The 24,371-nt window shown below is 51.7% G+C and overlaps 1 protein-coding gene and 1 long non-coding RNA gene across 2 annotated transcripts in view; one reads left to right on the top strand and one right to left on the bottom strand.

The window, feature by feature from the left end:
• JPH3 (junctophilin 3) overlaps nt 1-24,371 on the bottom strand; it is a 161,698-nt gene that overhangs the window by 94,355 nt on the left and 42,972 nt on the right. The gene's annotated exons all lie outside the window — the stretch shown is intronic.
• Nucleotides 7,746-12,492, top strand: LOC137215590 (uncharacterized). Its single transcript, XR_010939336.1, has 2 exons — nt 7,746-8,161; nt 9,381-12,492. It is a non-coding gene; the product is annotated as an uncharacterized lncRNA (long non-coding RNA).

The following is a 24,371-nucleotide window of genomic DNA, read 5'->3' as shown; positions in this document are numbered from 1 at the left end:
TGTGTCCCTCCCCAATCATAACCTCTCCTCTCCTAAACAGAGCCATTAATCTGAATTTATAAATATCGTTTTTCCTTTATAGTTTGCCACCTGTGTATATGTATCCCTAAACCCTGTAGTTTAGTTTCGTCTGTTTGGAACTTTATGTGACTAGAATTATACTACATGCATTTTTTTTGCCCAACATTCCGCTGAGGGTCCTTCATGTGGTTGTATGTCTCTGGGATTCATTCATTCTCTTAACTGTATAATATTCCATTGTATGAATACATCAAATGTTACTCAGCTGTTCTACTGTAACTAGACATTCAGGCTGGTTGTTTCCAGTTTAGGGCTATTAAAAACAATGACTCTTGCTTTCTGATCTATGTGTTCCGGAATGTGTGCACTCATCTCTGTCCCAGGAGCACTTACTCAGTCACAGGACCCACCATCAGCATCCGTCTCCAGGGATCCCAGGTTAGGCAGGTGCCTCTTCTCCGAGCCTTGTCAGCACCTGTGCTCCTCTGGCTTTAGCACATGCCACTCTGCCATGTAGTTAGCTTTTAATTCATGGTCTCACCCACTCACATGGCAGGGGGAGCCCTGCAAGGTGGGATCCCATCCGATTCCTCTCGTCCCCCTCTGCGCCCGGCACGGTGGCTGGCACACATCAGGAATGCGATCGTTGCATTTTGAGTCAATGATGAATGAACAAACCAAGGAATGAATGAACGGTGGGTGTTCCCTAAACATCTGTTGAACCGAAGCGTGTCACATAAGGGAACGGTGGAGCCCGGAGGTGCTGTTAGCTGGGGCTGCTTTCGATCTGTGTTTGACCTTGCTTGACACTGATGTCACGGCGGTGGCACTGGGGACACAGTCCATGGGCAGAGGGGTGGGAGGATTAGGACGCCTCACTCACGCTTTCTGCTCAGCAGGTGGGATGTCGGAGACAGAGACACATCCAGGGAAACCCTTCCCAGCCGGATTGCTTTTCTCTGTTCCCTCCTTCTCTGCCTCCCAGGGCTAATGAGTGTGATTAGACCTCATTAGAACAAGGCAGCCAGTGGCTTTCTCCTGCCTTTCATCTACTGTGTATCCGGAGGGGTGAGCTGGATGACTGTGCGGGTGTGTGCGTGTGCCTGTGTGTGTGCGTGTGCATGTGCGCACGTGTGTGTTGGGGGTCTGGCCTGAAGATGCTTGTGAATTTGCTGGTTCGTCAAAGAGGAAGATGAAAGTCCTGGAGTCTGGGTGAGGGCTGTGGGCAGGGGCTGAGCTGCCATAGGTGGTGGGTGTATCAAGGATCAAAGCCAGTGTAGACCGGCTCAGAGGCCGGGGGAGGGGAAGTCACGGTAGTGGATGGGAGCCCCGACCAGCGCAGACCACCTTCCTTAGGTGTGCGGGCCAGGCCAGGTGAGTTCAAGCCGGTCCTATCAACGATGGGTCTTGTCAGTGCCCGCTGGCCTTGGGATTACACCCAGCCCTCTTAACACGGTTTAGAAGGCCTCCCTGACCAGCGCCGGGCTCTGCCTCCCACCTCCTCCCTTCCTACTCCCTTCCCTGCTCCTAGTTCCCCTGCTGGTTCTGCCTTCACCTGTTCTGTTTGCCCTCCTGCTGCATCCTGTCCCATCTCTGCTTAGTAACGCTTTCCAGGAAGTCTGCCTGACCCCCTACCGCTTCCAAGGCCAGGACGGGTGGCCCTGCCTGTGCTGCCGTAGCTCCTTGGACCCTCCAAATCGTGGCAGTTGGTGTACCGTGGGGTCCAGGCTTGCTCCCCATCTGTATTCTCTGCCAGATGATTACAAGCAGGGACCATGTTTGCTGGGTTCCCATTCTAACCCAACTCAGTGTCCATCCACAGTAGATGCTCAACAAGTACGTGTTGGGGGTGATGAAATGAAGAAGGTGGGCAAGTATTTGCCGAGGACCATGGGGTGACTCAGGGCTACCTGGGCCTGGGGACAGCTCCTCCCCTCGTCCAGCTCTGCCCCACACCTCACCTTCCACATGGACGCAGCCCCCCTTTCCTCCTCTTGAGCAGCTGTGTCCTGTGCCAACTTGAGCCTGCAGTGGACACAGGGTTGCTAAGAACCCACTCCCCTTTGCTCAGGCAAAAGCACTCAGATTCTCCCCGATTCTCAGCCTACGTGTTGGGCGTCTTCACTCAGGTGCAGAGGACCTGATTCAGTCCCTGAATGAGGCGGTACCTGAGGGCAGATGGATGTCTGAACTTACCCACTTACTGATACAGAAGCAAACAGATCTCTTTTTGTGTACACCACTCTGAGCTGGGCTTTCTGGCACTGGCAAAAAGACCTTTTTAAACACTCCCATTTACCACTGCAACAAAAAGAATAAAATATCTAGGAATAAACCTACCTAAGGAGACAAAAGATCTGTATGCAGAACATTATAAGACACTGATGAAAGAAATCAAAGATGACACAAACAGATGGAGAGATATACCATGTTCTTGGATTGGAAGAATCAACATTGTGAAAATGACTCTACTACCCAAAGCAATCTACAGATTCAATGCAATCCCTCTCAAACTACCACTGGCATTTTTCACAGAACTAGAACAAAAAATTGCACAATCTGTATGGAAACACAAAAGACCCCGAATACCCAAAGCAAACTTGAGGTATTTGAGAACGAAAAACGGAGCTGGAGGAATCTGGTTCCCCGACTTCAGACTATACTACAAAGCTACAGTAATCAAGGCAGTATGGTACTGGCACAAAAACAGAAAGATAGATCGATGGAACAGGATAGAAAGCCCAGAGATAAACCCATGCACATATGGTCACCTTATCTTTTATAAAGGAGGCAGGAATGTACAGTGGAGAAAGGACAGCCTCTTCAATAAGTGGTGCTGGGAAAACTGGACAGGTGCATGTAAAAGTATGAGATTAGACCACTCCCTAACACCATACACAAAAATAAGCTCAAAATGGATTAAAGACCTAAATGTAAGGCCAGAAACTATCAAACTCTTAGAGGAAAACATAGGCAGGACACTCTACGACATAAATCACAGCAAGATGCTTTTTGACCCACCTCCTAGAGTAATGGAAATAAAAACAAAAATAAACAAATGGGACCTAATGAAACTTCAAAGCTTTTGCACAGCAAAGGAAACCATAAACAAGACCAAAAGACAACCCTCAGAATGGGAGAAAATATTTGCAAATGAAGAAACTGACAAAGGATTAATCTCCAAAATTTATAAGCAGCTCATGCAGCTCAATAACAAAAGAACAAACAACCCAATCCAAAAATGGGCAGAAGACCTAAATAGACATTTCTCCAAAGAAGATATACAGACTGCCAACAAACACATGAAAGAATGCTCAACATCATTAATCATTAGAGAAATGCAAATCAAAACTACAATGAGATATCATCTCACACCAGTCAGAATGGCCATCATCAAAAAATCTAGAAACAGTAAATGCTGGAGAGGGTGTGGAGAAAAGGGAACCCTCTTGCACTGCTGGTGGGAATGTGAATTGGTACAGCCACTATGGAGAACAGTATGGAGGTTCCTTAAAAAACTACAAATAGGAGTACCATATGACCCAGCAAGCCCACTACTGGGCCTATATCCTGAGAAAACCATAATTCAAAAAGAGTCATGTACCAAAATGTTCATTGCAGCTCTATTTACAATAGCCCGGAGATGGAAACAACCTAAGTGTCCATCATTGGATGAATGGATAAAGAAGATGTGGCACATATATACAATGGAATATTACTCAGCCATAAAAAGAAACGAAATTATGCTATTTGTAATGAGGTGGATGGACCTAGAGTCTATCATACAGAGTGAAGTAAGTCAGAAAGAAAAAGACAAATACCGTATGCTAACACATATATATGGAATTTAAGAAAAAAAAGTCATGAAGAACCTAGGGGTAAGACAGGAATAAAGACACAGACCTGCTAGAGAATGGACTTGAGGATATGGGGAGGGGGAAGGGTAAGCTGTGACAAAGCGAGAGAGTAGCATGGACATATATACACTACCAAACGTAAGGTAGATAGCTAGTGGGAAGCAGCCGCATACCACAGGGAGATCAGCTCAGTGCTTTGTGACCGCCTGGAGGGGTGGGATAGGGAGGGTGGGAGGGAGGGAGATGCAAGAGGGAAGAGATATGGGAACATATGTATATGTATAACTGGTTCACTTTGTTTTAAAGCAGAAACTAACACACCATTGTAAAGCAATTATACTCCAATAAAGATGTAAAAAAAAAAAAAATCTTTACTGGGGCTTCCCTGGTGGCACAGTGGTTGAGAGTCCGCCTGCCGACGCAGGGGACACGGGTTCGTGCCCCGGTCCGGGAGGATCCCACGTGCCGTGGAGCGGCTGGGCCCGTGAGCCATGGCCACTGAGCCTGCGTGTCCGGAGCCTGTGCTCCACAACGGGAGAGGCCACAGCAGTGAGAGGCCTGCGTACCTCAAAAAAAAAAAAAAAATCTTTACTGAGATATACTTCACATACCATATAATACACTTAAAAGTGTATAATTCAATGTTTTTAGTATAAAGTTATAAACTACCACTACAGTGTAATTTTACCTTCCCATCACCCCCCAAAAGAAGCCCCATATCTATCAGCAGTCACTCGTTATCCTCCCCCCTGCAGCGCAGCCCCTGGCAAGCACTCATCTGCCTTCTGTCTGCATGGATTTGCCTGTCCTGGACATTCCACAGAGAAGAGAATCATACAATAAGGTCCCTTTGTGACTGGCTTCTTTCACTCAGCAGAATGTCCTGAAGGTTCATTCATGTTTTAGCACCAGTACCTCGTGCCTCTTCATGGTTGAGTAACATTCCATTATGTACATGGACCACATTTGGTTTACCCATTCATCAGCTGATGGACATTTGGGTTCCTTCTATTTTTGGCAACTGTGAACAATGCTGCTGTGAACATTTGTTTTCAAGTGTTCTGTGCACCTATGTTTTCATTTCTCTTGGGTATAAACCTAGGAGCGGAATCGCTAGGTCACGTGGTGACTCTGTTTCACCTCTGGAGGAGATGCCAGACTGTTTTCCAGGCCAGCTGCACTACTTTCCTGGTGACTAGTGATGCTGAGAATCTTTCCACGTGCTTATTGGCCATTCGCATGTCTTCTTCTGGAGAAATATGTATTCAAACCCTTTGCCCTTTTCTAAATTTGTACTTCTATTATTGAGTTGTAGGAGTGCTTTGCATATTCTGGACACAAATCCCTGATCAGATAGATGACTTGCAAATATTTTCTTCCATTCTGTGGGTTGTCTTTTCACTTTCTTCATGGTTCTATCATTTGCAGCACAAAAGTTTTTAATTTTGATGAAGTCCTTTGTATCTGCTTTTTCTTTTATCACTCATGCTTTTGGTGTCACTGCTAAAGGATCTTAACTAACACACCTGACTCCTTTGAGACAACTGGTCACTCCTCATCAACCTACCCCAACTGGTCACTCCTCATCAACCTACCCCTGCTTATGTCCTAAGAGCATGGCAGCCTTTCCTCCTAAAGAGAGCCTCGTGCCCTAGGGATGGGGCGGGGGGCGTTTGAGCCAATGATGTCAGAGTCATCTGCCCCCCAGCAACGTGGAAATCATCTCAGATGCCCAAACAGACCAGGTTCTGAGCCACACACTCCTGTCCCCCACCGTGGCCAGAGCTGATCTGACACGGGAGGCCTTCCTGGAGGAAGGGCCAGTGAGAAGTGAAAGACACAGGGAGGGGGACAATTACAGAGCGTGAGCACCCTCTGGGGGCCACCCTCTGGGGGCCAAGACCCTGGAGTGTGCTTGAGTCTGGTGATCGCAGCCCATCACAGCCTCCGCGAGACCCACGTGTCAGAGAACAGACCTCGCCCTGAGCTGGCAGGACCTGCTCTGCACGTGGCCGTGTGAAGAGCTGAGCAGACCGGCTTCTTCTCCACCTTCCTCCCAAACACAGGCCCTTCACCCCGAACGCTCAACGGCTCACACAACATTCGTTCCAGAAACCCCAGGCCAGGGCTGGGGGTGTGGCCGAGAACAAGACAGGTGTGGCCTTTGCCCACGTGGCCACAAAGCTGTCTGTAGCAGCTCAGCGCGTTCTGCCGGCGAATGGCAGTTAGTTACTGACGACAGGGAGGCCAGACTTGGCTGGCCAATAGTGTCAGTTCAGGAATCACCGACTGAATAAAGAACTCCCAGAAGCCTGGAGTGCGCTCAGAGGACGCGTGTTCTGTCCTAAGTCGGCCCCTCGCTAGCTGTGTGGCCTTGGGCGAGTCACTCAGCCTCTCTGAGCCTCAGAGTCATCCCATGTCGCACGGGAAGGAGAATCAGCCCCTCCTCCCTGCAGAGAACGAGGTCACGTGTGACTGTCAGCGTTGACCTGGCTGCAGGCGGTGACACTCCCTCTGTTTATGAAGATCTGTGTGTCAGGACCTGGCCTCGGTGTTACCCACTGAATCCATACAACAACCCCACGTGGGAGGCACGCCCAGGAAAGGAAACAGAAGGCCAGGAGCGGGGAGGGGCTGAGCCTATTGGCCCAGTGTCTCTGCGTTCCCTGCAGAGCTGGGGAAGGAGAGAGGATTCCCTTAACTTCTCACCAGTCCATCCCCCCATACCTTCACCCTGCAGCAGGGCCACAGCTTTGGGAAAGGAAAGGTGGCTCCCCGTCATGACAAGGGTCAGGGCCTCCCGAACTGTAGCTTTCTCCTTTGAGAGCAGTTTTTAAATGTACTTGGTTCACGTTATAACAACTACACTTACTGTACACGCTTTGGAAAATACAGCAAAGCACACACAAGAAATGAAAGTCATCATCATCCCAGCGCCCAGCGGTCACACAGTTAACAACGGATTTCTTTGAGATATATTTTACAGAATTAGGAAGAGGCTCTTTTGTACTTCCTTTTTTTTTTCCACTTAGCACACGTCCTGACTATTTTCTCATTTCATTAAACTGTCTTCTACAGCCCAACCTAATGGTTGCTAGTATCTGTCTATAGCTGTCAGTAACAGCAAACGTTATATGCAAATATAGTTTACATCCCTTTAGAACTTTATAACGGCTACATCGTGCTCATGTGTTCTCAATGCTTTCCAAGTATTAACTCATTTAATCCTCACAACAACTGCATGAGCTAAGTGTAGTATTATGACCCCATTTTACAGAGGGGGAGGCTGAGGCACAGAGAGGTGCGGCCACTTGCCCAAGGTCACACGGCTGCTAAGGGGCAGGGCCAGGATTTGAACCCAGGCAGGCTGGCTCCAGAGTCCACACTGCCTCTGAATTGCCCTCATTACGGGCAGAAATGGAACGGGAAGAGCAGTGGGGGGACGGAGGGTGGGGGACAAGGGGCAAGCTTCCTTCTCTCTTGGGCTCTGGCAGACAGACGGAGAGGTGTCTCTGGGTCCAGCGTGTAACTGATGGTGGGCTGCCTGTGACCCTGTCTCGCCGTCCCCAGATGGTGGGGAAGCCACCGTGCCTGTCTGTGTGGACATGTGCATCCGCCAGCACCTTCAAGAACCCTGGGAACCCACTTACTGTGGAGCTCCCAGAGCTGCGGTGACGGGAGGCCCCTGATTCCCGCCCTCCCCTTGGTCTTAAGCACCATGTTCTAGAATGACGGCTGCCCAGGCTGCCCGTGGCAATGCCAGCATGAGTCACCGCAGACAAGGGCTTCACTGGCCACTGGCAGCCTCGGCAGCAAGAGCTGATCATAGGCCTTGGCTGGGAGGACAGGCGTGTCCCCACCCCCAGGAAGCCACGCCAGTGGGATTCTGGGATGTTTTACAGGAGCAGGAAGAAAGGAGGAAAGCACGGACGTCAGCCCAGTTTGGAGGGGTGTTGTTCAAGTGTATGTGACGTCCCTACCACGGGCTGGTATCCATGCCCCCAAACCAGAGAGCAGGATGCCCCGTTACAGAGACAGACCACGTCCCCCTTGGCCACCCCAGCGGGGTGGATGCCCCCTTACTTGTAAAGGACACCAGGATGGCCACGCTCACCCAGGGAGGCAGCGGGACTGCTGCCAGGCAGCCCAAACTTGGAGGGACCCTGGGATCCTTCACTTTTGTGAGCCTCAGTCCCCTCTTTATCAGCCAGCCCCCTCCCAGGGTTGTGCCCGAGGACGTGAAATGAATGGCGCGCCCGCTCTGCCTGGAGCAGGACGTCACGGTAAGTGCTGTGTTCCCAGGTCAAATATTTCCCTATGTGCATCCCTGATCGCTTCCTTGGGATAAATTCCAAAACGCAGACCGGCCAGACCAAAGGGCACATGCCTTTTGCGACGGCCGCTGCTGCTTCTGCTGCCTGGTGGCCCTCCCGGTTACGGCACTGCTCAACCTCCCATGCACAGAATGTCCTGGCTCTGATTCTGATTTGGCAGGACTGGGCGGGGCCTGAGACTGCATTTCTAAGGCAGGTGGTGTGATGCCCCTGGTCCAGGACACACCCCCCCCCCCCCCGCCCCCACCACTCCCTGCCCCTGTGCGGGGGGGCGGGGGTGCTCAGGTGCTCAAGAGGGGCTGTTCTCTGCCAGACCCTCTTGTAGGAAGCTGGGTGCTCGGTGGGGCAGGGCAGACCACAGCCTCAGGCAGTGTTAGTGGCGGGGCTGGAAGGCCGTCCTGGCATGCTGCCTGCGTATCCCCATGAGGCCTGAATCTCTGCCATCAGCCGCCAGTCCAGCTGGGCTGTTTATGCAGCCAATTCCAGCAAATCCAATCCACCCAGAGAAGCCGAGAGAGACCAGCTCTGTGCACCGAGGCCAGGCGGCTGGGGTCCAGCCCTGCGAAGGGAGGGCCTTTCCTGCAGCCTCCGGCCTGCGGGCTTCGGTCCCTGCAGTGGCACTGCGGGCAGGCCCGGAGCGGACGGGCGAGCAGAGGGAGACCCCATCTGGACGGGAGCGTCCGTGCAGCCCTTCTCGCGCTCTCCCCGTAAGATGCAGTGTGCTCCGCTGGGTTCCCGCTCCAGCCCAAGGGGCTGAAAAGCCTGGGCATTTCTTGGGCTCAGGGGTCAAACAAACGACTCTACTCCAGGTAAAAGTAGGGGGGAGGGCACAAAACACGTAGGGGGTTTTTGCTTTCTGTATGAGCCACATGAAATTGCAGATCTGGGGCCATTTTTGCCCTCCAAAAGGGCAATTTCATGTGGTTCAATGTTAAGCTCACAGCAAACCTTTGGGGTCGTTTTTATACCCGGCCCATTCTCAGGATGCACGATGTTGACAGACAGGTACACGTTTCACACACGTTGCCACCAACACTGACCATATTTCATGGAATCTAAGATGCCAGGCGTAGGGTGCTCTGGGCCCCTCCATCCCCGACAGCTGAGTTCCACTGTCAGTGCTTTGGGGAACTTTGGAGGGTCAGTGCCCCCCATCTTCTCTTTCCAGCTTCCTGGAGCCACACACCCATGAAGACTGATGGCCAAGGAGGAAGAAAGAGGCCCCACAGGCTAGCGTCTGCTTCACACCTGTGGGAGCTGCCCTCCTTTTCTCTCCCACAAAGACTCTGAGGGCCCATCCCAGGGAGGAGCTGTGGGGAGGGAGGGGAGAGGGAGGCGGGACAGAGCTCCGAGCTGGAGATGCCAACCTCTGTCTGATCCCGGGAAAGAAAGATGTCAATGTGTGCGTGGATTAGGGACTCACCTGGCCCTGACCTTCCTGAATCAGGAGGTGAGAGCTCCCAGGTGTCAGTGTGCTGTGGCCAGGCTGAAGGGATGGGGTTGGACCCAGTCCCCCGCCAAGTGGGGGTCTCACGTCGGGAGTGATGAGCGGCACATGCTCTCACGATGAGGCTCTCTGGGTAGAGCAGGGCGGCCTCCGAAGTTGGTCCAAATGGAAAGGAGACTGACCTGGTCTTGCTGCAGTTGGGGGCGGGGCCAGGTGAGGGGTCCTGCTCTCAGAAAGGAGTGTCCAGCAGCTCCGAAGGACGGAGCACCCACCGTCTACCAGCCTGCCTGGATGCAGGGCCTAAGCCTGGAGAAGGTGGGTGGAGGAAAGCTGCCAGCACCCCGACATCCAAGATGGAGTCAGACTCTACTACACGCTGACGTGACCGTTTCCTGTATCACAACTCAGTGACACGTGCGACCTGCACGTGGTACAAGCGTGAGCGTCCGTGCACATCACAGGGAGTGTGACGACCCTGGAAGTCTCCAGCACGTTAGTGTCTATGGGGGTGCATTCAACCCACCTCCCCCCAGAACAGCTTCAGGCAGCTCCACTGTCAAAGCACACTCAAGGGGCTTCCCTGGTGGCGCAGTGGTTGGGAGTCCGCCTGCCGATGCAGGGGACACGGGTTCAAGCCCTGGTCTGGGAGGATCCCACATGCCGCGGAGCAACTGGGCCCGTGAGCCATGGCCGCTGAGCCTGCGCATCTGGAGCTTGCGCTCCACAACGGGAGTGGTCGCGACAGTGAGAGGCCCGCGCACCGCGATGAAGAGTGGCCCCCGCTCGCCGCAACTGAAGAAGGCGCACACACGGAGACGAAGACCCAACATAGCCAAAAAGAAATAAATAAATAAAATTAAAAAAAAAAAAACACACTCAAGATTTAAAATTACGACTAGCTCAGCCTGTACCACACACCCATGTACCACCACCCAGATGAACAAATGTTTATCTTTTTCATATTTGCTCTGGAGAGTTTTTTAAGCAGTTCAAGTTAGAGTGGAAGCTCTACCTCCCCTCTCACCAGGCCCAGAGGTGACCTCTTGCAGAGTTACTGTGTGTCCTTCCCACCGTCTGCCATCATGTGTGTCCTACAGAATGTCCACGAAGATTATCACACTGTTCACATCCTTTAGCAGTTCTTTTTCCCTCCACCAGATATAACGTTTTAGGTTCATCTCTGTTGATTCCTGCAGCTCTCATTCATTTTAAAGGTAGGATAGAGGTTATTCCGCTGTGAGAATGAACCCCAGCTGAGTTAACTAGCCCACATCCTGGTAAGCCTATGGGGGGTTCTTGAGTTTTGCTTCTAGTCATTGTTTTCAGACAAAGAGGACAAAATGCTCAGAGGGGAAGCAGCAGAGGCGGGAGACGGGCACAAGTCTGCAGACTCCAAATCCACCGTGTCCTCTGCTTCCCCAGCAGAAGATCACAGCAGGGTCAGAGCTCCGGTTGAACCGCACACCCTAGCAGGGTGAGGCCACCCGTCGTGGTGGTTTAAAGGTATGTCCACAAATTCCTGGACCCTCTGCCCCTTGAGAGGTGGAGCTTAATTCTCCTGCCCTAAGCATGGGCCGCACACACCCCTAACAAATAGAACAGGCGGGAGTGGTGTGGCATCATCAGGTTATAAGAGGACTGGGGCTTCTGTCTTTGTCTGTCTCTCTCCCTCTCTCTGTGATCACTCACTCTGTGGGAAGCCAGCTGCCCTCTGCAGAGACAAGGCAAGGAATGGAGGCCTCCCGTGATCAGCCAGCGAGGCCCTGAGGGCTGCCGACGACCGCAGTTAGCTTGGAACTGGATCCTTGACACCCTGCACAACCACCTTGACTGCAGCCACTCAGGCAGCTCCTGGACTCCTGCCCCACAAAAGCCATGAGCTAATACACATGTGCTACTCTAAGCCCCTGAGTTTGGGGATATTTGTTATGCAGCAGCAGATAACTGACACACCTATTCAGCCTCCCTCAGAGGCCAGGAGGCGGGACGCAGGCAGACTTGGGAGTCCAGCTGGCTTCACCACCCACACCTCACAGCATCCTGGCCTCAGAAGGAGTGTGATGGCCCAGGAGCCACCAGCGTGGAACCATCAGCACATGGGGCTGAGCACGGTGGTAAACGCCTCCTCCTCTTTCTCCTCCGACTCCACCCTTCTCTGCCAATTCCCTCGCAGCCCTGACCGGCTGCCCCTCCAGGGATTGTAATACTACAAAATAAACTCAGACCCAGCTCCCAGCTGCAGGCAACTAGCTCCCTGTTGAGTGTTCTTCCTGAGGTACATTACTGACACAGAATCCAGCAACTTCTGCCACAGGCAGTGTTCTGGGATTTCCCCCATGGCAAGAAGTTTTGGAGTCAGACGGACCTGGGTTTTCAATCCCCTACCGCCACCTCTTCTCCTCCCCAAGCCTCACTCTCTTCATCTGTAAAGCAGGGTCAAAACTGCACCCATCTCCAGGACCATCCCCAGGACAGCAGAGAGAATTCAGGCAGGTGAAGGGAGCCGCTGGATCGGGGAGAGCCCTCAGCAAACAGGGCTGTGGCTTAGCATTCACCTTATTCATACCAAGACAGCAGGAGCTGGCGATGTTGAGCATCTTCGCATGTACCTGTTGGCCATCTGTATGTCTTCTTTGGGAAAATGTCTATTCAGATACTCTATTTTCAAATTGGAGGGACTTCCCTGGTGGTCCAGTGGCTAAGACTCCGTGCTCCCAAAGCAGGGGACACGGGTTCGCTCTCTGGTCGGTGAACTAGATCCCACGTGCCGCAACTAAGACCCAGTGCAGCCAAATAAATAAATAAATATTTAAAAATAAATAAATAAAATAAATTGGATTGTTTGTTTTTGTGATATAGAGTTGTATGAGTTCTTTATGTATTTTGGAAACTAACCCCTTATCAGATACATGATTTGCAAATATCTTCTCCCATTCGGTAGGTTGCCTTCATTCCTTTTTACAACTGAATAATACCCTACTGCGTGGACTATGTGTGTATACATGTGTTTGCACACCTAATAACAGTTACTGACCACTCATCATGGGTCCAGCGCCGTCCTAAGAGCTTTACCCTTATTACCCTTTCAAACCTCACAAGAGCCCTGTAAATGGGTCCTACTATTATCCTCATTTTGCAGATGAGAGAACTGAGGCTCAGAGAGGCAAAGCGGTTTTCGTAAAACCACACAGCTGGTACATGGTGGGGCCAGGATGCCAAGCCAGACAGCCTGACTCCGCAGCCCACATTCTGAGCCTCTAAGGCTTGTATCTGGAGACGTAAACAAGCCTCTTTTCCCTTCTGAGCCACACAGTGGAGTGATGCCTCCACCCACCACCCTTCCTTTTGTTCCGGCTCCTTCTCAGCCTAGGTGCATATCTAGAGTGTATCTGGTCTGCATGTTCACTTTAAAGTCGGGATAAAAGACTCCAGGGAGAGAAGTGTGACTCCCCCAACCTCACACGGCCTGAAGTGACAGGTGTGGGTCTGGACCCACCTGGACCCTGAGGGCCCAGATGGGAGGCGAGACCCCGTGTGTCCTCCAAATTGCAGAACCGTCACCAAGAGCCTGTGCGAGCTCCTGTGTCCTTTCTGCGACAGCCACCAGGAGGGAGTGAGCGTCCGCCCGCAGCATGCTGGGCCGTGTGCACTCCCCACGGCACCTCCCGCCTGACCATTCATTCTTCCGAGGGTGGTTTCCTTTTCTCCCTACTGCAAGCTTTAGTGGGAAAGAAAAAGGCTAGAGACCAAAAGGCTAGGAGCGGTGTGCCCGCAAGCAGAGGAGCTCATCACCTCCTCCCTGGCTTCTGGCCTCAAACGCTTGCTCCGGGCGGGCGGGGTCACGGGACCAGAGGACGACGTCGCCTGTGGTGACCGCTGCCTGCGCTCCCCCCACTTGGCCGACAGACAGGCTGGCCTTGGCCAGAAATTATATGTTTTGAAGCTGTCCCTGAACCAGAAGCCCCAGGACTCTGCCTTTTTTGTGGTTAATGTTTGAATTCTCCTTGCAATTCCTTGAATTCTCCTAGCTTTTCTTTTCCCCCTTTGATTTTTTAAAAAATACGTTTCATTATGGAATATATATTTGCTGTAGAAAAATGAGAAAATATAAATAAGCATAAGAAGAGTTTAAAACATCCCAATTGCACTACATGGCGAGGAAATGAACCAACTCGATCTGGCACAAGGATGACCCTCACAGGCAAGAAGCCGGACCCTCTCAGGTGCCCTGACTGACCTGTGAATTAGAAGCCAGGAGGGCGGCCAGCCTGGAGGAGGTGCCGGGCCTGGAAGGGAGGCTGGGCCTCTGCTGCTTGGACTCTACATGGTGTTTGCATCTGTGAAAAGGCCCAGAGCTGTGTGTGTATGATGCACATGTAGGTCCAACACCATCTTTACTAAATACTTGCCCTTTCTATTCCCAAGGGATCACCACTATTAACATTTTGGGGTGTTTCCTTGCGGACAGTTTCCCACGCATATACGCAATTTTCCCCATAGATCTGCTAAATCTATGTTAATTTTCTTGCTAAATGTATGTTATTTTTTGTGTCCTTTTTTATTGCTTCCCTCCAGTCCCCCTATAAGGACCCATATCATTTGAGGTCGTTTCAGAACAAGGAGGCTAATTTTATCACAACCATGTCCCCAGCACAGTGCCTGGCACGCAGTAGGTGCACCGCGGAGGGATAGGGTGGGAGGGGGGAGGAGGAAGGGGCCAGGGAGGGCAAAAGCATGGGGCAAAAACATAAAACGCATCGTGCGACCCATGTTGGGTCCTAATTATAAGAAACTGCAGTCTAACGCAACATAGTAAACCAAATATACTCCAATAAAAATTAAGTATACAGCAAAACTAACACAACACTGTAAAGCAATTATACTCCAATAAAGATGTTAAAAGAAATTACATAAAGATATCATTGGCACATTGGAGAAATTTGAACACGACGTGGTTATTGATGATATTAAGGAAATACTAATCATCGTGTCAGGTGTCCTAATGGTACAATGTGCACTTCTTCTTTTTAACGTCTTTATCAGAGAGCATACTAACATACTTAGGTGCGGCACGACGAAATGTCTGGAATTTGCTTGGACATTTTGGGGCAAAAAAAAAAAGAGCGGCAGGCAGCTAAAACAGGATTGGCAAAACGTTGAAATTGGGAGATGGCTCCGTGGGGGGTTACTATGGTATTCTCTCTACTTTTGTGTATGTTCCAAATGGTCCATAATAAAAAGTGGAAACTAATTTTTCTAAAAAAAAAAAAAAAAAAAAAAGCATTGGTCAATACATTTTGGAGATATACTGCATGACATGGTGCCTATAGTCAACAATTCTGTTTGGGCACATTAAAATTTGTTGAGAGGGTAGATTTCATGTTAAGTGTTCCTGCCACCAAAAACCCCCAAACCAAAAACAATGGCAAAGGGGCATGAGGCAACTTCTGGAGGTGATGGGTGGGTATGTCTATCACTCGACTGCAGTGACGATTTCATGGGTATATGCAGACGTCCAAACTCATCAAATTGTACACACTAACTAGTTGCAGGTTTTTGTATATCAATTATACCTCGATAAAGTTGTTTTTTAAAAAAAGAGCAAGCGGCAGAGCTAGAAAAGAAAAGCAACATTGGCACAACCACTAGGGTTAGTACCCTCAGTGAAGGGCACCCAATCCAACAGACCAACGCCCTTCCTCATAGCACACAATTTTATACCCCCATTGCTATCCTGAAATGAAACTCGTAGAATCCTGAACAACATTTTCAACTCCACATAATGCCCCAGCTGTAATATGCAGCAGCTCTAGAAGGAATAGACAAAAACATAAAATAACAGGTTTTTCAATGTGTCCACGATCAGCCCAGCCTCCCTGGACCTCAGCTGCTTGCACTGGCACACAGGCTCATGTGAGCGCAACAGTGACAGATGGCACCTGACCCGGGTGTGACAGTGGGACCCACCTGCCAGCCACATGGCTTTCCAATGTGGCGGAAACCTCTTGGCAAAGTTCTGAACCTGACACAGTGTCCCCTCCATTTGCAAAACGGCTGCATTCTTGCCAACGGTGCAAACTCGTGCAAAACCGTGCTTCCCACGGGTGTGTAAAATAGCGTTTGGTCCTAAACGAGCACAGTTACAAACAGGCTTTTCCCCTGCAGGACTGTCCCAAAGGATGTCCTAGAACCAGGTGAGATGTCAGAAGCTGCTCCGGTGGTGTGTCTGAGACCCCTGTCCACACCCTTAAGTGCGAGTGGCACCCTATCACTGTGACAAACGACTTCCTTCCAGAAACTTCCAACTCGGCCTCTAGGGGAGGCAGTGCCCACTCTGCTGGGCAGTCCGCCAGGACTCAGGGGAGCCGGCTTGGATGCATCCCACGAATGGCCCACTTTTCGCCATTCCCGGGAATGATGGCAGCCTCGAAGCAGCAGTGGGTGGGGACCACAGCAGTGACCCAGACTAGGGTCCCCCATGTGGCAGGGGCAGAGAACCAGGTGGACCAGGCTTCTCAGGGCTGTCTTCCCAGGCGGGGAGGCAAGTGGGGACCCGGAGTGGGGCAATACCAGGACCTGGCAGAGGAAGGTGGAGTTCTGGAATGAGACTGAAGTGAGATCTGGGCGGCCCCACCTCGGCCTGGGTGTGCTGGTCACTGTGATCGATTGGAGGCAGGGGAGGGCAGAGGGCAGAGAGAAGAGGCCACGGCGAGGACTCACAGATCTCGTGGGTCAGGCAGGAAAACGCCAGAAAGAGAGACCTCAGAGCGCCACTCATCTAAATTTTTTTTAATTAATTAATTAATTTGTTTATTTTTATCTGCGTTGGGTCTTGGTTGCTGTGCGCGGGCTTTCTCTAGTTGTGGCGAGCAAGGGCTACTCTTTGTTGCAGTGCGCGGGCTTCTCATTGCGGTGGCTTCTCCTGTTGCGGAGCACGGGCTCCAGGCACGCGGGCTTCAGTAGTTGGCTTGAGGGCTTCAGTAGTTGTGGCTCGCGGGCTTCAGTAGTTGTGGCATGCGGGCTTCAGTAGCTATGGCTCGCGGGCTTCAGTAGTTGTGGCACGTGGGCTTCAGTAGTTGTGGCTCACAGGCTTCAGTAGTTGTGGCATGCAGGCTTCAGTAGCTGTGGCTTGCGGGCTTCAGTAGTTGTGGCACATGGCTTCAGTAGTTGTGGCTTGCGGGTTTCAGTAGTTGTGGCTCGTGGGTTTCAGTAGTTGTGGCACGCGGGCTTCAGTAGTTGTGGCTAGCGGGCTCTAGAGCGCAGGCTCAGTAGTTGTGGCGCACGGGCCTAGTTGCTCCGTGGCATGTGGGATCTTCCCGGACCAGGGCTCGAACCCGTGTCCCCTGCATTGGCAGGTGGATTCCCAACCACTGTGCCCCCAAGGAGGCCCCCACTCGTCTAAATCTTGAATTGAGCCATTACTGTGGGATAAGAAGGCAGTGCGGCCCCCACTCTCGGTCTCCCCCTGACAAATGACCTGGACCAGGGCTCCCCAGGCTGTCCCCCTAGCCCTGCCTCATCTGCCTTTTCCCCACAGGGACCACTCTGCCCGCCACTGCTGCTGGTTTGCAGTGATCCTGTCCTTAGGCTTGAAGAGGCTGTGAACTCTGCTGAGAAGTGAATGGATATCCCGTTACCAGGAAGGGGCCTTCAGGGAAGAGAGAGGGCCAGAGGGGAGGCTGTGGGGTCCTTCCCGCGGATGCTCAGCTCACCCTGACTTTATATTTCCCCCTCCACCGCGTCCAGAGATGGGCTGCTGACTCGGCGACGCGGCCTCTGCGGTGGCTGTGCTGCCTCTGTGGCCACCATTTCTGAATAAGACTTTAATATTTTTCATTGAGTAAATAAGCAAATGAATGAATCGCTCACTCACACGTATTTGTTAAATGCCCAAAGCTAAAAGCTGAGTGAATGAGAGAGAGGAAAAGAGCCTCCTGGTCCAAGCAAGTCCCTGGGCTGGTCAGATGTGGAAACTCTGGGTCCCCACCAACTGTCCTTTCTCCCTCCTCGCCACTGGGAGGCCCAAGGGCTCTGCGGATGCCGGTCTCCAGGAACCAGGCACTCCTCTGCTCCGGAATATAAACACATTCCACTCAGCCTCCAGGAAAGCACGGGAGTTCTTAATATATTTTGGATATTAACCCCTTATGAGACATCATTTGCAAATATCTTCTCCCTTCTGTAGGCGGCCCCTTTGTTCTGCTGATGGTTTCCTTTGCTGTGCAAAAGCTTTTTAGTGTAATGTGATCCCATTTGTTTATTTTTGCTTTGGTTGCCCTTGCCTGAGGAGACAGTCAAAAAACTGTTGCTAAGACCGATGTCAAAGAGCGTACTGCTTACGTTTTCTTTTAGGAGTTTTATGATTTCAGGTCTTATATTTAACTCTTTAACCTATTTGAGTCTGATAATATATAAAGAAAATACAGAAAGTCCAAAATATATCAACAACTCATATGACTCAATATCAAAGAAACACACAATCCAATTAAAAAATGGACAGAAGATCTGAATAGACATTTTTCCAAAGGGGACGTATGCAACAGGCACGTGAAAAGATGCTCAACATCATTAATTACCAGGGAATACAAATCAAAACCACAATGAGATATCACCTCACACCTGTCAGAATGGCTACTATCAAAAAGACAGCAAATAACAAGTGTTAGTGAGGATGTGGAGAAAAGGGAGCCCTGGTGCACTGTTGGTGGGAAGGTAAATTGGAGCAGCCACTATGGAAAACAGTACAGACATTCCTCAAAAAATTAACAATAGAACTACCACGTGATCCAGCAATTCGACTTCTGGATATTTATCCAAAGAAAATGAAAGCACTAACTGGCAAAGACATATACACTCCCTTGTTTGTTGCAGCGCTATTCACAATAGCACAGATACGGAAGCAACCTACGTGTCCATCAATGGGTGAATGGATAAAGAAGATATGGCATATATATACAGTGGAATATTACTCAGCCTTAAAAAAAAGAATGAAATCTTGACATCTGTGACAACGTGGATGGACCTGGAGGTGTTATGCTAAGCGAAATATGCCAGAGAGAGAAACACAAATACTGTATGATTTCACTTATATGTGGAATACAAACAACAAAGCAAATGAGCAAACAAAATAAAACAGAAAGAGACTCGTAGACACAGAGAATAAACGAGTGGTTGCCAGAGGAGAGGGGGGTGGGGGAAGGGGTGAAATGGGTGAAGGGGATTAAAAGGCACAAAATTCCAGCTATAGGGCTTCCCTGGTGGTGCAGTGGTTGAGAGTCCGCCTGCCGATGCAGGGGACGCAGGTTCGTGCCCCGGTCCGGGAAGATCCCACATGCCGCAGAGCGGCTGGGCCCGTGAGCCATGGCCGCTAAGCCTGCGCGTCTGGAGCCTGTGCTCCGCAACGGGAGAGGCCACAACAGTGAGAGGCCCGCGTACCGTGAAAAAAAAAAAAATTCCAGCTATAAAATAAATAAGTCACGGGAACGTAATATCCAGCCGACTGTTGTAATAATGCTATAATAACTTTGTATGGTGACAGATGGTAACTGGACTTATTATGGTGACCATTTCAAAATGTATGTAATCATTATGTTGTACACCTGAAACTAATGTAATATTGTAAGCAATTATAGTTGAATTTTAAAAGTCTACTAATAAAATATGTTAAAAAAGTTACTCAAAGGAAACAACCCAAATGTCCATCAACTTGCAAATTGATAAACACCGTACTACAACGCACTATTATCCAGCCACAGAACGGAATGAAGTGCTGACACAGGCTGTAACATGGATGGACCTTGAAAACATGCTGCGCGGAAACAGCCAGACACAGATCACATACTGTCTGATTGCGTTGATATGGACTGTCCAGAGTGGGTAAATCCTTAGAGACAGGAAGCAGATTCACGGTTGCTGAGAGCTGGGAAAGGGGAAACAGGGAATGCCTGCTAAAGGGAATAGCGTTTCTTTTGGGGGTGACGAAAATGTCCTGGAATTAGATGGTGGTGATGGTTGTAACAATGCTGAGAATGAACTAAATGCCACTGAACTGTACACTTTAAAAGAGTTCAGTGGTGAATTTTATGTCAACAAGAGTGGTGGTATCAAGAGGCTGGCCAGGTATAAACAGAGCTGGTATCCCGAATGAACGTGGCCCTGTAAACTACACCTCAGTATGTATTTTGAGTACTTGCTATGTGCCAAGATCTAGGATGAGCCCTGTTCCTACAAGATCTCATTGCATTTTCAAAACCATCTAGGAAGCATCATCACCCCTATTTTACAGATGAGGAATTGGATGCCCCAAGAGGCCGGGCTTCCTGTCCGGTTGAGGGTGGCAGAATGGGGCTTGAGCGGTTCTGTCTAAGGCCACACTTGTAGGCAGGTAGGCGGCTGCCTCTCCCGGGCTGTGCGAGGACCCACTTCCGGAGATCTAGGCAAAGGCGGGCCGAGGTTCCTCACTCACAGTCGGCCTGATGGGACTGGCAGGTAGGATGTTTATGGTGGAGAGTAGATGAGGGACGTGTGGCTGGTGGACCACCACCTCCCCTCCCCAAGCATCCACTCTCTGGTAGGGCTGGAACTCAGAGTGGTGACCCAGCCCCTAAGGCCCCAGTCTGCCCACCTGTTAAAGGGGAGTAGCAATGCCAGATCTTCGAGTATGTTGTGAGCCTACACCAGACAACGTACGTGCTAGGCTCAGTCAGAGAACAAGGCTGTCTGCCAGGAGGGAGGCTCCTCCTGGACAAGTTTGTGACCCTGACAGAGATGTCACGTCCTGGGTCTCATTCTCTTGTCCGTGAAATGGACTACTGACACTTTGCGGGCAGTGATTGCCCCCACCCCCCTCCGTGAGGATTAAACAGAACCTCACGTAGGTAAAAGGAACTGTCACCAGTCCATAGCGGGTGCTCAACAAGCCGCATCTGGGTGTGGCTCTGGAACTGAGCCAGGGACTCGACTGTCTGAAAATCACCGGGAGCTTGTCTCAGACAGCAGGTTGCTGGGCCCCTCTGACCCACTGGCTCTTCCTCTGTGGGCGGGGGAGCCCAGGATCTGCATGTGAAGCATATCTGTTTCCAGGTGGCAGATCTGGGAGCCCTGGCCCATCACGGAGGGGTGACAAAGGACGCTGTGCAGGCAGACAGGGCTGTGCCTTCTCTGGACAGGCAGCGCAGGCCCAGAGCTCAGCTTCCTGGGCTGAGTAGGCTGGACGGCAGCTGGGCTCTCCACCACCAACAAAAATGGCCTGACACTGAGCTACCTCATTACCTCGCAGACTGTCACTCCCCTCAGCCACCATCTGCCACCTCACCTGTCACCTGGCATGTCCCCATCCCAGGCTGCCTTGAGCCTTCTCCCTCCATATTGTGCCTGCATCCTGCTGCTGTGGGGGGCCGAGGCCCAGGCTGTGCACCTCCTCAGGAAGTGTTGGAGCTCTCTGTTTGTCCTAGACAAGTAACAGCAATCCCTAGGACATAATTTAAAAGGCACATGGGGTGCCAGCCCTGTCTCCGTGCCTCCCTTCCTTTTTCCTACCAGAGCTGCAACTTTGCCCAGGGCATCAAGGTCCGGGGCTGAAAATGCCTGTGGCCCAGCCCTCCCTGCAGGTGTGGGCCCAGCACCGCCAATGGCACATGGGTGTCAGGGAGGGGCTTCTGGAAAAGTCCTTCCCACTCAGCTGGTGTCTGCCCTCCTTCCCGCCTGAAGGCCAGGATGTTGGCAGTGCAGCTGCTGTCTTGTGGCCACGAGGATAGGAGCTGGGTGAGGTCACTGTTGCCAGCGTGGAGCTACTGCTCCAGCCAGGACACCTACGTCTGGATGCCTCAGGGCCCCAGGACGAAACACGCTTACTCCACGGTCTGAGTCTGGTTCTGTTCCCTGCAGCCACGTGCAGTTCCCAACAGGCTCGGGGATAAAATGAGAACAAAGTGAGGAGTCTCCTTCTCAGCCCTGTCCCAGCACCCAGCTCCCCTGGAGGCAAGCAGCTGACCGGATTCTTGAGGTCTCCCCAGGAATATGGATGCACATACAAGCACCGTGATCACAGGTTGTTCTTTTCCCCAAGCGGCAGCGGGGAGCACACTGCTCTGTACGTGTCCACTCTGCAGGAAAGCTCAGGCTCCCCCAGGGACGGGGTGCGGCGTCACGGGGGTGGTGCATGCGTCCTTCACTGTGTGCTGTGACTGGGGGGGGCGTCACCACTCCCCCACTGATGGACACTAGGCTGTTTCAAATCCTTCTAGGCCCATGCTTTGTCAGTGATCTCTAAAGATACTGTTTGTCTGCCTTCTCCATCCGGTCAATGGCCTGGCCCCGCCCCCAGACCTGGCCCCGCCCCCAGTCTCCAGCCCAGGCTACATGGCACCGCCCCCAGAAAAGCGTGGTCCCACCTCCAGGAGGCCTGGCTCCACCCCTAGGAGGTCTGGTTTCATCCCAGGAGGTCTGGCCCCACCCCTAGGAGGCCTGGCTCCGCCCTTAGGAAGTCTGCCTCACCCTCAGGAGACCTCGCCCCATCCTTGGCTTTTTCCTTTTTCTTAGTACCTGCGTCCCCGCTGCGTTCCTCCTACCCAGCCCCTCCTCTGGACATCACCACTGGGACCAGCCCTCACCATCTAGTTCCCGGGCTGCTGTAACTGCCTCCCGCCAGCCTCCCAGTCCCCTCCCTGCCCCTTTCTCACCCCCAATAGATGTATTCACCCCCTGCTTAAAAGCCTTCGGAGGGCTTGTTGCCTCCAGGGGCAAGGACCTCCCCCAGACTAGTCTCTTCTGCATCGAGAGCACCCTGTCCAGCCCCGCCACACCTCTGCTCTTGCAAACCACGGCTCTCCTCTCCGCGCAAAATCCTTCCTTCAACCTCAGGTCGGGTGTCCGCCCCCTGCCCGCCCAGCGAGACCTGGGCACTCTCCTTTGCTGCGGCCGCCCCCGCCGACTTTCATCCCAGTTCTACCGGCTGCCGTGCCCTGTGCCTGCCGCACCTTGCTGTACTTCTCCCGGCACCTCTCGCTCAATCCTCAATCCGCCCCGGGAGGTCTGGCTACAACTGCTCCTGTCTGACACGACAGCAAACAGGGCTGTGTGTTAGTGTCCCCTGGGCTCCACACATGGGTTTGTCGGTAGAAAGGCGGCACAAAGGAGTGGGGCAAAGAGAAATAGAAGAGGCAAGATAATCCCCAGTTTCCATAGCAACAGAAAGGATGCAACACTATGCGGGGGGTGGGGCGGGGGGCAGGGAACATCCTGGGAGCAGGATAAATCATGGAATTTCAAGACAGAAGGGACGGACCTTCAATGTCCTCTAGTCCAGGAGTTCTCAACGGGGGCGAGTTCCCCCTGGGGGACGTTTGGCAATGGCTGGAGGCATTTTTGGTTGCTATTCTGGTTGGGTGGGAGGTGCTACTGGCATGCAGTGGACAGAGACCAGGGAGGCTGCAAACCATCCAGCAGTGCACAGGGCGCCCCACGGCAGGTATCCAGCCCAGAGCATCAACAGTGCCAAGGCTGAGAAACCCTGATGTAGTTCAACCTCTGTTGTGGCTTTGAATCCTCTCTCTGGCATCCTCCCACCCCCTCCAGAGCCGTTTCAGTCTTTGCTTAACCCCAGTGATGGGGGGCTCGCTACCTCTAGGAGCAGCTGGTCCAAGGTGACGAGCTTTGCGTCAGAACCAGAGATGGCAGGACGTCTAGGGGGAGAATTTGCACATATGTCTCCATAGCGGAAAAGCAGCACACAGCTCACGCTGAAGCCTTGGAGAGAAACGAGCCTCCAGTGAGCTAAGGCACCAGCTCCTGTCTGTCCTCAGGTTTTCCATGGAAGAGGGTCTGCCAGGAACCAGGGGTCTGGGTGGGAATTAAGAGGGTCCTGCTGGTCCTTGGCTCAGGGTCTCTCAGCCTGCGGCTGCAGGATGGAAGTGGGGAGAAGCAGGTCTTGGTCATCTGCGTATCCAGAAGTAAGATTAAGCTTCTGAAATATTAAAGCCTTGTTAATGATATTCATGTTGAAGTATTTAGGAAGAGATGTACATACCCTGAAATACAGAAAAGTAAGATGCATGGATGGAAGGCTGGGTGGATGGATGAGTGGACAGGTGGATGGACAGACGGGGGATGGATGGACGGACGCACAGATATGTGTGAGCGAGTACAGAACACTTCTATTAAAGTTTGATTAAATCATGTTACAGATGAGGAAACCAAGGGTTCAAAAGATTAGAGACATTACTCAAGGTCACCCAGTAAATTGTGGGGGCCAGGATTTGAACCCAGGCTAGTCTGGCCCAGAGCTGTGCTGTGTCCACCCTGTAGGACTCATCCCTTCCTCGGGAGGGCATCAAGGGTCACAGCCGCCCCAGGGTTTCTGCAGGAGAGGAGCCCTGGCAGCACCCTGACCAGAAGGGGGGTGGTTCCCAGCGAGTCTGTCTATAGGGATAACGGGGTGGGGGCTGGTTAAAAGCTGTAAGTTTCCCCGAGGCGCCCTTGGCGCTCCCCGGAGTGGGAGCTCACTTAGATGCTGAAATAGAGCAGTGAACTGAAGAGGCAAATCCCTGCCTCGGAAAACTGGCAATTTTCCTCCTCACTGCCATCATTTTCCAGGCATGCTCTAAAGCATCTTCTTAGCCTTTTTTGTGCCATAGACCCTTTTGGCATTCTGGTGAAAGCTATGGATCCCTGCTCAGAATAATGTTTTAAAAGCACAAACTAAAATGCATAGGG

The sequence above is a fragment of the Pseudorca crassidens genome, chromosome 20 (assembly GCF_039906515.1).
Source record: "Pseudorca crassidens isolate mPseCra1 chromosome 20, mPseCra1.hap1, whole genome shotgun sequence".
NCBI classification, from domain to species: Eukaryota; Metazoa; Chordata; class Mammalia; order Artiodactyla; family Delphinidae; genus Pseudorca; species Pseudorca crassidens.
This window is presented reverse-complemented; position numbering and strand designations above follow the sequence as displayed.